This window comes from Peromyscus eremicus, chromosome 9, assembly GCF_949786415.1.
Source record: "Peromyscus eremicus chromosome 9, PerEre_H2_v1, whole genome shotgun sequence".
Lineage (NCBI taxonomy): Eukaryota > Metazoa > Chordata > Mammalia > Rodentia > Cricetidae > Peromyscus > Peromyscus eremicus.
In genome coordinates, this window is record NC_081425.1 from 106,549,532 (window position 1) to 106,565,296 (window position 15,765).

Consider the following 15,765-nt stretch of genomic DNA (forward strand, 5'->3'; position numbering starts at 1 on the left):
TCTTGGTATGTCCTAGTATCTCCAGTGTGTGGCACTAATAAAGTTATGTCTCATTAAATTTTGGGAATTTATCAGTCATTATTTTTTCTTGTACTGTTCAGCAAAACATTTTTCTCTTTTACTCCCAGGACTTTGGTGATGTGTCAAAGTTAAAATTGTAGTTACAATTTTATAGCCCCCAGGTTCCCCTTAAGGCTCTGTATTTTTTTTTTCTTTGCTCATTTTTCTTTTTCTTTTTTTAAAAAATATTTTTATTTTATAATTAACTTAATTTCACATATCAGCCACAGATTCTCCTGTCCTCCCTCCTCCCACCTTCCAGCCCTTCCCCCAATCCATCCCCCCATTCCCACCTCCTCCAAGGCAAGGTTTCCCCTGGAGAGTCAGCCCAGCCTGGTAGACTCAACCAAGGAAGGTTCAGTCTCCTCCTTCATACATCAAGGCTGAGCAAAGTGTCCCAGCATAGGCCCCAGGCTCCAAAAAGCCAACCTGTGCACCAAGGACAGGTCCTGGCTCCACTGCCTGGGGGCCTCCCAAACAGTTCAAGCTAATCAACTGTCTCACTTATCCAGAGGGCCTGGTCTAGTTCCATGGGGCCTCCTCAGCCATTGGTTCACAGTTAATAGGTTTCCACTAGTTTGCCTATTTGTCCCTGTGCTTTTTCCAATCATAGTCTCAATATCTCTCACTCATACAATCCCTCCTCTCTCTTGCCGATTGGACTCCCGGAGGTCCACCTAGGGCTCGGCCATGGATCTCTGCATCTGCTTCCATCAGTCACTGGATGAAAGTTCTATCATGACAGTTAGGGTGTTCGGCCATCTGATCACCAGAGTAGGTCAGCTCAGGCTCTCTCTAGACCATTGCCAGTAGTCTGTAGTGGAGGTATCTTTGTGGATTTCTGGGGACCTCTCTAGCACTCTGCTTCTTCCTATTCTCCTGGGGTCTTCATTTATCATGGTAACTCTTTCCTTGTTCTCCCACTCTGTTCCTGATCCAGCTGGGACCTCCCACTCCCCTAAGCTCTCTTTCCCCTGACCCTTGCCCTCCATTATCCCATCCCCACCCCCAGTTTGCTCATGTAGATCTAATCCATTTCTCTGTTGTTGGGAGATTCCTGTGTCTTTCTTAGGGTCCTCTTTACTAGGTAGCCTCCCTGGAATTGTGAGTTGCAGTCTGGTTATCCTTTGCTTTACATCTAGTATCCACTTATGAGTGAGTACATACCATGTTTGTCTTTCTGAGTCTGGGTTACCTCACTCAGGATGATTTCTAGTTCCATCCATTTGCCTGCAAACCTCATGATGTCATTGTTTTTCTCTGCTGAGTAGTACTACATTGTGTATATGTACTACATTTTATTTATCCATTCTTCAGTTGAAGGACATCTAGGTTGTTTCCAGGTTCTGGCTATTACAAACAATGCTGCTATGAACATAGTTGAGTATGTGTCCTTGTGGTATGATTGAGCATTCCTTGGGTATATGCCCAAGAGTGGTATAGCTGGGCCTAAGGGAGGTTGATTCCCAATTTTCTAAGAAAGTGCTATATTGATTTCCAAAGTAGCTGTACAAGTTTGCATTCCCACCAACAGTGGAGGAGTATTCCCCTTCCTCCACATTCTCTCCAACATAAGCTGTCTTCAATGTTTTCGATCTTAGCCATTCTGATGGGTGTAAGATGGTATCTCAGAGTTGTTTTGATTTGCATCTCCCTGATGACTAAGGATGTTGAGCAATTCCTTAAATGTCTTTCCACCATTTGAGCTTCTTCTGTTGAGAATTTTCTGTTTAGCTCTATAGCCCATTTTTAAATTGGACTGTTGGGTATTTTGACGTCTAATTTCTTGAGTTCTTTATATGTTCTGGATATCAGCCCTTTGTCAGATGTGGGGTTGGTGAAGACCTTTTCCCATTCTGTAGACTGTCATTTTGTCTTGTTGACCATGTCCTTTGCCCTACAAAAGCTTCTCAGTTTCAAGAGGTCTCATTTATTAATTGTTTCTCTCAGTATCTGTGCTACTGCTATTATATTTAGGAAGTGATCTCCGGTGCCAATGCATTCAAGACTACTTCCTACTTTCTTTTCTATCAGGTTCAAAGTAACTGGATTTATGTTGACATCTTTTATCCACTTGGACTTGAGTTTTGTGCATGGCGACAGATATGGATCTATTTGCAGTCTTCTACATGTTGACATCCAGTTATGTCAGCACCATTTGTTGAAGATGCTTTCTTTTTTCCATTGAATAGTTTTGGCTTCTTTGTTGAAAATCATATGTTCATAGGTCTGTGGATTAATGTCAGGGTCTTCAGTTCGATTCTACTGGTCCACATGTTGGTTTTTATGCCAATACCAAGCTGTTTTTATTACTGTAGCTCTATAATAGAACTTGAAGTCAGGGATCATGATGCCTTCAGAGGTTGTTTTATTTTACAGGATTCTTTTGGCTATCCTGGGTTTTTTGATTTTCTGTATGAAATTGAGTATTGTTCTTTCCAGGTCTGTGAAGAATTGTGTTGGGATTTTGATGGAGATTGCATTGAATCTGTAGATTGATTTTGGTAAGATTGCCATTTTTACTATGTTAATCCTACCTGTCCAGGTAGCTAGAGTTTTCCTGCCTGGCCCACAGTCAGGACAAATCTCTCTCCACCTGCCAGTCCCACAGCCACTCAGACCCAACCAAGTAAACACAGAGATTTATATTGCTTACAAACTGTATGGCTATGGCAGACTTCTTGCTAATTGTTCTTATATCTTAAATCAACTCATTTCTATTAATCTATAAGTTGCCACGTGACTTTTGGCTTACCGGTATCTTAACATGTTGCTTCTCCTCATGGTGGCTGGCAACGTCTCTCTGCCTCAGCCTTCCACTTCCCAGAATTCTCTTCTCTGATTGTCCCACCTATACTTCCTGCCTGGCTACTGGCCAATCAGCATTTTATTTATACAAAGCAATATTCACAGCATATCCATGAGCATGGGAAATCTTTCCATTTTCTGATATCTTCTTCAATTTCTTTCATCAGGGACTTAAATTTCTTGTCATACAGGTCCTTCTCTTGTTTAGTTAGAGTTACCCCAAGGTATTTTATATCATTTGTGGCTATTGTAAAGACTGATGTATCTCTGATTTCTTTCTCAGCCCCTTTGTCATTTGTATATAGGAGGGCTACTGATTTTTTTGAGTTAATCTTGTATCCTGCTACATTGCTGAAGGTATTTACAAGCTGTATGAGTTCCTTGGTCAAATTTTTGGGGTCACTTATGTATACTATCATGTTATCTGCAAATAGTGAAAGGTTGACTTCTTCCTTTCCAATTTGTAGTCCCTTGATCTCCTTATGTTGGCTTACTGCTCTGGCTAGAACTTCAAGTACTATATTGAATAAGTATGGGGAGAGTGGACAACCTTGTCTTGTTCCTGATTTTAGTGGAATCGTTTTTAGTTTCTCTCCACTTACTTTGATGCTGGCTGTTGGCTTGCTGTAAATTAAGGCTCTGTATTTTAACAGATGTTTATATTGTATATTTTTTGTTGTTTTACTTCAGTTTCCTGAATTTTTTCTTTTCTAATTCTGATGCTGAGAACGTTTCCAGTATTTTATAAATTTCTACTTGGCTCTTCAGTACACTTTCTGTTACTTTTCTGACAGTATTTAAACATTGTGATATGAATCTGTGGTCTATGCTGCAGCCTGAAGCCATGTTGATGTCTGTGGGCTGTGCCACTGCTGGGTGTCATACTTATCTGAGTGGTCTACACTGCCACTTGAGGCCATGGTATTGTCTGATATCTGTACTGCTGATGAGAGCCATGTCTGCTTCCAAGGTGCTACTGCATCCTGAGACTGTGTTGATGTCTGTGGCCCGTGTTACCCCTGAAGGCCATATGTTGTCTGTGGTTTGTTCTGCCACCTGAGGCCATGGTGATGTCAGTGATCCATGCTGCTGCTGGGGCCTTTTCTGGGACTGTGGTCCTACTGCAGCCTCAGTGTTCGTGGTCTGTGTTGTTGCCAGAAACCAGGTGGAAGCCCATGATCTGTGCCACCTTGCTGACTCTAAAGAGCAAGGAAGCTACTTTTGCAGGGATATTGGTGACTGAGATGCACAGTTGAGAAAGAGAGATGGAAGATTTCTGTGACAACCTATACCCCCTTTCCAACCCTATGGTGGTATTTTATTTGTACTGAAATGTGATTTTAATTATATGTTAATAAATAAAGTTGCCTGGGGGTCAGAACTATTAGAGCCATAGCAAAAGCTGGGCGGTGGTGGTGCACACCTTTAATCCCAGCACTTGGTAGGCAGAGCTAGGTAGATCTCAGTGTGTTCAATGATACAGCCAACAGACAGTGACAAGGCAGTCATGTGGTTGGTTTTACAACCAATGAGAAGGCAGAACAGAAAGTCTATATAAAGTCAAACAGACAGGAAGTAGGTCTCTTTCGGAGAGGTCTCTTGGCTGAAGAGGCTAGCTGCAGCAGGAGGGTAAGGCTCTTAGCTCTGATCTCTTGGCTTTCTTCTTTGCATTGGTTCTGTGCTTCTTATTTAATAAGATGGTTGGTTACATCTACACAACCCCCCAAAAGTAGCAGCCTAAACAGGAAGCCATCTTAAAAGGTGTAATAAGGATGCTGAAGGGTAGCAGTCCTCAACTGGTGGCTTCTGGTAGAGGTGTGGGGAGGGAAGGACTCAGTTCTAAGGCCACTGAGAATTTGACCACATTTCAGAGAGTATGAATCATGAAAATTGGACTTTTTTTTTTTTTGGTTGTTTGGTTGTGTATGTGTGGGTCACAAGGAGTTGGGCATGGAAGGCCTGGGAAATAAGTGTGATCAGGATGTGTGGTATGGAATTCCCAAAGAGTCAATAAAAATATATTTTAAAAAAGTAAAAACAATCTTCAAGAAAAAATTCTAATTTGAAAGTGTGTGTAATTGCTTATAAAACATTTTAATATAATATTTTTGTTAATCTCTGAGAGTTTAGTATAATGTATTTTGATCATATTTACCTCCACTTCTCCCTCCAACTCCTCTCAAATCCATATCCACTCCCCATCTTCCTACTGTCTCCCAACTTCATGTCCTTTTTTTTTTTTTCCATATAGCTCACTGAGTTCAATTTGTGCTGTCCATATAGTCATGGGTATGGGGTCACCCACTGCAGCTTGGTTGACCTCCCTGGACACAACCTTAAAAATAAACTGACACTTCCTGTCCTGGAAGTCATCAACTGTCAGCAGCACCTCAGTTAGGGGTGAGGGCTGATGAGCACCTCTCCCCTCTGTGCTGCGGTGTTTGACCTTGTGCAGTTCCTGTGCAGTCAACCAGAGTTGTTAAGAGTCTATGAGGGAAGCGCTCTTGTCAAGTCCAGATGATACTGTTTTTTCTCTGACTCCTGGCTCTCAGTCACTTTAAAATCTTTGTTAGATAATGCCTACAGCCTTGCCATCTTGGCATTGGTATTTACTGACAATTTTTGTCATTCAATTTAAGAGAGTTGGGGTTCTGAATAATGATGGATAGTTTGCATGTGTGTTCGTGTGTGGAAGGGTATGTGAAGGGCAAGCCTGGGTGTCTTCCTCAGTTGTTCTTCAGTTTAGCTGTCAACACAGGGTCTCTGGCTGTCCTGGAGCTTGCTGATCTTGCAAGGCTAGCTGAGTCACAGGGATCTACTTGTCTCTGCCATCCAGTGCTTGGATTACAGAAGCTTGCTACTGCACCTGGTTTTTATGTGTTTGATGGGTGTTGAACTCAGATATTCATGCTTTCATAATAAACATTTTACTGATTAAGCCATTTCTAGCCCCTGGATGATTTTTTAAATCAAAAAGTGGTGTTGGTTATTGGTTTATGAGACCATGAATCATAGTTAACTTTCTATTTTCAACAGTTTTCTCTGTCCTTCTGCCACAGAGTGGAGAGGCCAGCCTTGAGATTACCAGTTCTGGGGAGAAATCTAAGCTACCAGTTGGAGTATATTGACATTAGAGGCAAGAGGTCTTGGTACATTTGATTGGGAGTAAGAGTTCTGGCTCCCTGGTATGTCTTATTAATATTTCCCTGGCTGAGAGATAGAGGGGAGCTGTGTTGGCTTGAAACAAATGTCCCCCAAAGGGAGCGACACTATTTGGAGGTGTGGCTTTGTTGGAGTAGGTGTGATCTTGTTAGAGGAAGTGTGTCACTGTGGAGGTGGGTTTTGAGGTATCCTTTACTAAAGCTATGCTCAGTGTGACACATAGTTCACTTCCTGTTGCCTGCAGATCAAGATGTAGAACTCTCAGTTCCTTCTCCAGCTCCATGTCTGCCTGTTTGCTGCCATACCCTGCCATGATGTCAATGGAGTAAACTCCAGAAACTGTAAGCCACCCCAATTAAAGGTTTTTCATTTATAAGAGTTGCTATGGTCATGGAGTCTCTTCATGACATTGGAAACCCTAACTAAGACAGAAGCCATTACAGGTGAAACTAGGGAGTGTCTGTTTCTAGAAGAGCTCCTTTTACACATCCTCAGCAGGGCAGGAAATGCTTCTAGATTTATCCTTTGGGATCTGCTAACATTATGGTGGGGTTAGGGTTAAGGACTTGTTTTTGCAATTGTACTTTCTCTCTCTCTCTCTCTCTCTCTCTCTCTCTCTCTCTCTCTCTCTGTCCTTTCTCTTTTTTAGAGTCTCAATACATAGCCCAGACTATCTTAAAGCTCTGAGTCTTCCTGTCTCAGCCTCTAGTGCTAGGTTTACAAGCATGCACCACCATGGTCAACTCCTTCTGCAATTGAAGAAACAAAGTCCTGACCTCCTTAACTTTCTTTGGTTGAATATTTGCTCTGGTAGGGTAACCACAGGCTCTTCTCACAGCTTAGAGAGTGTGCAAGTGTGCGAGTTGAGGATATCATGAAGCATTGCACCGTAGGTTGTAATGACCCTTAAGTACAATAGAGTTTGTGTTTTCTAGACGGTTTTCTTTTTGGTCTTGTAGCTGCTGCTTTCATGTTTCTTTTATTAAGGATTCTTGTTGTCTTCCCCATTGGGATTTCTTAAGCCTCGTTTCCCTAGCACTCAGGCTGAGATATGAGCTGGGGTTGGGTGGGGGGAAACCATGGAGCACTCCCTGTCTCAAAGCTTTCTGCATCCCCAAAGCTTGTCTGTATTCTTTTAGAGTTATGTTTGTTTTACCTAAAATGCCTAGGGTTTAATTTTATTTTGCAGAAAAAAAATGAAAAAAAAAACACACTTACCTATGTTTCTGTGTATAAAAGTATCTATTTAATTTCAGAAATATAAGTCTATTTAAATATTCCCTATGTATTTATGCACCAACTCAGAAAGGTAGCTTTGTGAAGAGTGTCTGTTCTGCTGACAGGGCCATCTGCTCTTTCTTTTGTTTTAGGCCAATAATAGAATCACATTTGTGGAACTCCACGGCATTCTTGTCTACCCCCTTGCTAGACTCTAGGTAGTCACATCTTTATATATAGCTATCTAATTATTTACCTATGTAGTTATCTAACCCTCCACCCCATCTCCATCCACATTCTGTTTACTCCTTCCTGTTGTCATCATCTAATGGTCTGCTCTTGGACATACTGGGGTGTTTTTTTTTGGTTTTTCTAGACAGTTTCTCTGTATAACCGTCCTGGCTGTCCTGGAACTTGCTCTGTAGACCAGGTTGGCCTCAAACTCACTACCTCTGACTCCTAAGTGCTGGGATTAAAGACATGTGCCACCATCACCCGGCAACATACTGTCTTTTCAGTGAGACCTGTTGCACAGCTCCTTACAGAGAGCTGGCACACCCCACAGCAGAGGTTCAGGTTTTGTGGAATCCGTACATATCAGAATTGGACCCTCTTATTTAATACACAATATATAACATCTCCTTTTGATAGTCTGTTTATTTTTAATGAAATGGTTCTTTGGGGGTTTGTTGCCAGAGCTGGTTGGCAATGGAGCTCAGGCATCTCAACACAATCAGTGGGTCTGCTGCCAGGCCTTTTCCTCTCTTTGGCTGGACATGAGCAAAGCCAATCTGCAACACCGTTCTTGTCATCACGATGCACTGTGGTGTTGCCAGCAGGTGGCCTAAAGCATTTTGGTGCCTGTCTGAGGTAGTGGAAATTAAATTTCTGAATAAGGATGTTGAACATATTATTGGAGTAGGCTTTAATTATCTTCCAATGCAGCATGGGGAGGGAGAGCCTTTAACTGGTGGCTGTCATTATATGGACCTTTCTGACACTTATGAGGGGCAGAAACTGGCTCAGATGATCCCTGGAGCAGTCTGTGGCCTCTCTCATGAATAAAGCATGCCATGTAATCACAGCGACACAGCCAACACACTCATAGATGGAGTGCTTGTTAGCCCGTCAATTAACGAGTAAAGGAAACACAAGTTTAGGCTTATTTCTGTTAGCAAACCACTACTCTGTCCAGAAAGTATTTGGTTAATCCATGGATTCTGAATTTAGGATTTTAATGCCCACTGGGTGAAAAGATTGTCAAGAATATTCAGCTCAGTTTAAAAATAGATGTTTGACAGGAAGACTGAAGGAATGTCCACTTGTGTTTCCCTGAAATGGCAGCTTGGGAGAGTAAGAACTTATTTTCGCCATTATCTAAAAGAGATCAACTGTATGCACTCTAACTATTTTTGAATAAATGACATTTTTGTATGCTTTGTAAACTAAATGCATAAAGACATAGGTAGATGAAAATTACCTTCCTATTTCTGTGCCCATCTGACCAATTCTTTTCTTTTCTAGTTTTAAGCACCAGAGTCTGAATTCAGTACAATTTTTTTTTCTCAAGAAAAATCCATGTGTGATTTGCATACAGAATCAAGATGGTCTCCAAACCTTTAGGGCATGAGGCACAGAACAAATGTGCAGCTCTTCAAGCAGGTATCCAATGGAGACCAGGGAGAGTGATTGGCATCCCCTTCCCTCCCTTAGAGGCAGTGTGCCTGCTAGCTGCCTCCTAATGAGCCACTTCCTGGACACGTGGGAGTGGGAGACGCTGTCGCACAGCTCCACTCTGTAATTGGCAGGGTTTTGGGCGTTTGCGACTTCCATGCTGGAGTTGGTGGCTGTCCCTCCCTCTGACCCAGAGATTAGTCTTTTCCCTGCCACTCCATGACACGTCCCTCTGTATCTAGTCCTGCCTTTCTCCGGGGGTTCAGAGTTTCCTAGCCTTCTCTGAGACCCTCATTTTTCTCAGTTTATTTCTCCAGCACACAGCTTTTTCAAACTAGGTGGGAAATTTTTCTGTGTTGATTGTGTTGATGTTGGAGTCTGAGACTAATCGGCATGAAGGGTTACAGTCCTGACTTAAATTCCTGCCAGCTTCCATAGGAAGTGAATGCAGTTTAACCTGGAGAGATTTGGGTTCCTAGCCTAGCAAAAAGATTTACTTTATTTTATTTTTTAGAGATCTTATTTTACTCTATTTGAGTCACAATCTCATCATCGTATCAAGGGCTTAAAAATATTGTGCAATGAAATTGCTCTTTTTTTCTGTTTTTTTTAAAATTTTTTTATTTTTATTTTGCAATACAATTCAGTTCTACATATCAGCCATGGATTCCCTTGTTCTCCCCCCTCCCGCCCCCCCTCACCTTCCCCCCAGCCCACCTCCCATTCCCACCTCCTCCAGGGCAAAGCCTCCCCCGCGGACTGAGATCAACCTGGTAGACTCAGTCCAGGTAGGTCCAATCCCCTCCTTTTTAAAACTCAAAAATACCTAGAAATACGTCTTTCTTGTGGCATGTTTGAAACTAGACAGACACAAATAAAGATAATCAAGTTATAAGCTGAAATACCCAATCTTGAGTTCAGCAGAGGTATTAATATACTGAAGAATCTATTTGAGGGACACTAGTTTCCCTAACAAAACACATGCCCTTCTGGGATATAACTTAGGGAGGTAGAGTACCAGCAAATTTCCTTGACCTCCTCTATGCCTGTCACAATGACAAACTGTTACATGGCTTGTCTGCCTGAGCAAATCCCACTGCCTATTTCAAGGTGCCATCTCGTTGTAGATTTTTCAGGAACACAAAATACCTTTTTAAAAAAAGACAGCAAACAAAGATTTGCAGCCACCTCAGTCCTCACAGTCATTGACATAGTTGGTGATCAAGAATTCCTATCTCTTCGTACAATACCATGTTCTTCAAGTATCTTACTTGGAATGAGCATTAACTTCAGGAGGAACACTGTGGACACATTCCTTTACAGTTTCAGGAGTTAGGAGAGATTCTTGCTTTCTGTGCTTTTTATGTTGCCTGTGTGTCTGCTCATTTGTTCTCAGAGTCAGTCATCATTTGGCATCAATAAGCCAACACAGATTGAGTGCCAACTGCATACCAGGCACTCTGCCAAGAGCTAACCCATCCGGTGCTTTCCTTTTTGAGGGCTTGTACTTTAGTGAGAGTGAATCATTAAACCTGACAGAGAAAGTGTTGTTTGAGCACCACATAATAAGGAAACATGAAAATTACTGATTTTGAAAAAGAAGTTGAAAATGTCATTCGGGGTAGCACAAGATGGCAGGGTAAGCTGGGGGAAAACTTTCGGTAGTGAGACCAGCAAAAGTTTCTCTGAAGACATTCAAACTGAGTCTGTAGAGGAGGGAATAGCAAGTACTGAGCCCAGAATCATGGGAGGGAGGCTCTCAGAGCTGCAGAAGAGTGAGTGGGAAGTCAGAGTGTGGTGGCTCTGCCGTGTTTGGACACAACTATTTCCCTGGAGGGCCATGAGGCATCATGCAAAGGTTCAGAGGCAACAGGAAGTAAACAACAGATGGATGGATGGATCTGGGGCTTATGAGAAAAGGTGAAGTAAGATTAGAGACTGATAAAATAATTCATGTGTGATAATTGACTGTGGAATTGTTAGTGATTCTCTGATTCTCAGAGATAGAGACAACAGGAGGATAAGTTTTGTAGAGAGATGAGGTGAAAGGGGGTGAAAAGAGAACACACACACACACACACACACACACACACACACACACGACAAAACACCCTGAGGTAGTTGACTATGGTATATCCATGTAAAAGAGTATTATTCAGCCATTAGAAGGACTGTCTCTAGGATATATAATTGCCCCATTACAGTTGAAAAAAGCATTATATATTAAAACACTTGACCAACTTCCAACAACTAAACAGTGGTGGAACCTGGACTCAAGTGAGGGTTGAAACCCAGATCATGTTCTCCTGCTCATGTGCTTGCCTCTACCAGCGCAGGTATCTCTACATATGGGTAGCTGAAGTTCCATCAGGATCCTTGCCACTAGCTTTAATGATGTGGTTTAGAATGCCTTTCTCCCCAGTCCTCTCTCTCCTAAGGACATCTCAGTACCACAGCTACACAGTGTGTGGTCATGTCTTGCTTCATGCATGGAGTAAGATTTTTCTGTCCTCCTTGCCCCTGAGCAGGTATTCCTTCTTCAGTGGATAATCCCTGGGTTAAAACTACCGATATTGCCAGTTGGTGGTGGTGCACACCTTTAATTCCAGCATTTGGGAGGCAGAGGCAGGAAGATCTCTGAGAGTTCAAGGCCAGTCTAGTCTACAGAGTGAGTTCCAGGATATCCAGAGCTGTTACACAGAGAAACCCTGTCTTGAAAAACAAACAAACAAAACAACAACAAAAAATGCACTACTGTCTTCATGGATCATCTCTGGAAGAATCTATAGGAAACTGAGAGCCATCACTGCTTCTAGAGATACAGTCTTGGAGGCTCAGAAGTAGGAAACCTCATATGGTGCTACTTTCATTTAAAAAAGACCAGGAAAGGAAAGACCCCAGCTAATATCCCCCACTCCTGTTTATATTGGCAGGCCACTGCACAGGCACACAAGTGGGCCTCTGGGTCTGCAGGCAGTTTTTCATGGGAGGGAAGCAGTTGACCCCACATCCAGGATGTTAGAGTGAATCCTAGGCCCCATTTCCTCAGTATCTCACTGGGTGAAGACTCCACATCTAGTAGTGTATTTTGGAAAATGGGGAGTGATGGCGAAGAGAACCAGAGAACAGTGTGAGAGCTTCCGTTGAGGCTCTAAGCTTCGCCCTTTTCTACTTACACGGCTTCAAGCCCCTAGTGAACCCTTCATGCATCTGAATCAATTAGGAGAGTGGAAACCAGCAGTCAACAACAGATGAGGGAGTGTCATCCTGTTAGATGAGCCCAGTGCTTTGGCCTTGTGAGGCCTGAGCTTGTAGCTTGTGCAAATTAACTGTCCAGGGACCCTCTATCACATCCAACATTTTCTTAGATACAGAAATATTCAAACATTTCTACCTGAAAGTAGTTGAATCTACATAATCAAATTGATAATAAATTAACATGGGAAAAAAACCAACTCCACAAATTATTAGTGTGTGTGTGTGTGTGTGTGTGTGTGCGTGTGCATGTGCATGTGCGTGTGTGTGTGTGTGTGTGTGTGTGTGATGGAAAATGTGGAATTTAGAGAGGGGCCAGATGTTTGAGGCATAAATCCCTCTGTGCATGGGAAGGGAAGCAGGAAAGCTGTACCGACTCTCTTGTGGTAGTTAATAGTTTCTAGCAGAGAGACTGAGGTCAGAGGACAGTGGCCTGGGACAAAGTTGCCCTGGTCTTTCTTCTGCGGTGGGAGCTGGGTCTGTGTGGGTTAAGTGTCAGCAGGAGGAATGGAGGATGGCTGCTCCCCTTTGGCAGGTTTTCTGTGGGTTTGGGAAACACTTTCCCTATTTGCTCTCAGTCTGAAGTTCAAAGTAGCTGTTTGGTGTATTGTTTTCTGAGCCCAAACAGAGGGTAACAAGAAAGAGCATCCTGGAACTGAGCCACCAGGGACAAGCTTTTCAGGCCCCATGGCAAAGGAAGTCCTTTCTATATGGTCATAAAGAAAGCAGTAACATATTGGTAACTTTCCCCAGGAGACTCAAGATCCTCCTCCTTACTAGCTAGTCAATATATCACTATACTAATTTGCATATTTTATGAAATAATAGAATAGTTTGTATAACACAATACTATATTGCATTTTTTTTCATGTGTTTGAGTATCTGATATACTGCAGGCATTGTTCTAGTTACAGGGAGGGTATAGAGGTATAGCAATCCAGTAAGGGCCTAGCCTTACAGAGAATTAGTAATTGAGTGGGGGTATATAAGTGATAAGGAAATGAAGACCTGATGTCATTTTAGACCTATATGAAGCTATTCCATTGGTCTGGCTTCTGAAGCTAGCACTGTGTGGATGCAGGAGTGCATGTAGTGACCCCCATCCTTAAGTGACACATTTCATTTGAAGGTATTTCAGCAGGGAGCAGAACAAACCTTCATGGATTTCTAACAAAATGGTTCAAACTAATGATTGGACCAACTGTCAGTCTTAATTTTCATGATCTAAGAGTAAGTGTTTTACAAACAATGCCTTGTATAATTGTTTAAAGATTTACTTCATATTTGTATGTGTGTGTGTGAGCACATAAGTAAACGTGTTTGTGTGTGCCACATATGTACAGGTTCCTGTGGAGGCCGGAAGAGAGTGCTGGGTTCCCCTGGAGCTGGAGCTACAGGCAGATATGAACTGTTGTAAGTGAGTGCTGGGAACTGAACTTGGGCTGTATGCAAGTGTGGCAAGTGCTCTCATTCACCGAGCAGTCTCTCTAGCCCCTATGCTGTGTCACTTTATCTTTGATTTTCAGGATAATGTGGTAGACGATACAAAGGCTAAGATGTCCATCCATCTCATCCTCTCTGGAACACAAGGATTTGTTCAATGAAACATCAAAGGGGAATGAGACCACTGATGAAAATGAAATTGAGGATCAGTTGACCTTGAAATTGAGGAGGTATCCACATTACACAGATGGGCCCAACATAAACACAAAGATCCTTAAAATGTAAGAGACCCATGTGAGATGAACTCGTCTTCTTATTCATAGATAGAGAAGGAAGGCCAAGAGCCAAGGAATATAGGCCACCTTTAAAAGTTGGAAATGACAAAGAAGTTGATTCTCCCCCAGGACTTCAAGAAAAGAATATAGTTCTCTTGGTCCTCAGATTCTGGCCCAGGGAGACCTCCACGGGACCTCCAGCTTGCAGAGGTATTGCTACTGTGGGCCAAACCACTACATTTGTGGTATTTGTTTGGCAGCAAGGGAATACTACAGGTCAAGATCATTATTTTAATGTATGTAGGTGAAGAGTTGGAGACTCAGAGATGCTCAGAGAATTTCCCAGGGTCACAGTACCTACTCCTCGTGGTAAAACAAGGTCTGACTTGAAGCTAATGCAACCTGCTGCTCAGAATGTACATGATCCATTTAGTGTAATACCCATGACACTGTTTCCCAGTGACTAAAGATACCATGCACTGCTGAGCTCCCAAAATGAAGATCTGACCACAGGTTCCATCTAAGGCAATTATCAGTGTGAAAAATGTGTTCCTCATGAGTGGACATGGTGCCATGCTGCTAAACTTGGTGGAAATAAATTCTTACAACTGTGAAATTTTAATACGTCATAGGATCATTGAGAAAGTAGGTTAACAAAGGACATGAAAAGTGAGCAGTATTCTTTAGGCATCTTGTCAGACACTGGGTATGTGAAATTCTAAAGTAAAACAACTGTGGGGACCAATCAGATAAAAACTTGATTGAAAAAAAAAAGACTAAAGGAATAGCCAAGAGACACGCCGGTTTACAGGAAAGAGAGGATATTTAAAGTACGGAGACTGTTCAGTATTTGCTTTTCTTGTGCTCACCAAATTAACATGGGGCAGATGAGAGGTCAAGTGAAGGTGGTTTCAGGAAGTGGGGAGAGGACACTCAGCTCATGGGAGCCTGTGAGTGGAGCTCACAGCACTCATCAATTAGACCCACATAAGCTGTAAAGGTCAAGCAATCAGTACATGAATGACCAAAGGCTCAGAGGCAACATCTTCAGCACTAGGAAACCTCTTAGGCTTACAAGTGTCCTTAGTTGCTTTCCTCAATAAACCCGAGCACAAGCAGTGGAGGCTTCCTCATGTAAAGAGAGTGCTTAACTAGACTTAATCTCAGGGAAACCAAGTCTTCCAGGAAGGCAGTTCATGTTTGCTCTCTTATCTTGGCCTTCGCCTTATACATTATTTGCAGAGGTCGGTCACCATTTGGGATAGGAAAATCTATGGCTACCCTGGGAAATAGGTGCTGCTGGCAGGTGCTGAGGAATACTTAGCTAAGTACTAAAACCAGGTGCTGCAGAATACTTAGCTAAACTAGGAAAGCCATTTTCTTGAAACTGTTCAAGAAGGTGAAATAATCAATATTAATTCAACTGGACCTTCAGCAGTCCTAAAGATGTAATTGATATATTCAGTGAATAAAGCATGAACTTATCCATATTGGCCCATGGTTCTGAAAGAAGCTTTCCTTCTAGCTACTGGGAGATGAGTGTCCTGACAGTAGAATCATTTGAGAGTCTGTGTCTTTGTTGATTGCAGCTTTGTCCTATAAGCAAGCCATGGAAGATGTGTGGAATTGTAGGGTCTAGAATGGTAACTTCGATCGAGTTGGTTTGGATACTCTCATCTCCACGATCTTCAGCAATACCAGTTTTCTCACTTGCCGAATCAGTACAAAATAGTTTTATGTTTGGCATCATTTGTCCTTTGTTAGCAGGAACCAGGACAGCACACAGAGTGTAAAACATAGGTGTTGCTCAGAGCAACACTCAGCAGACAGTAGTAATAAAGGACTGTTTTTGTTAGTGAAGGTGCTCACA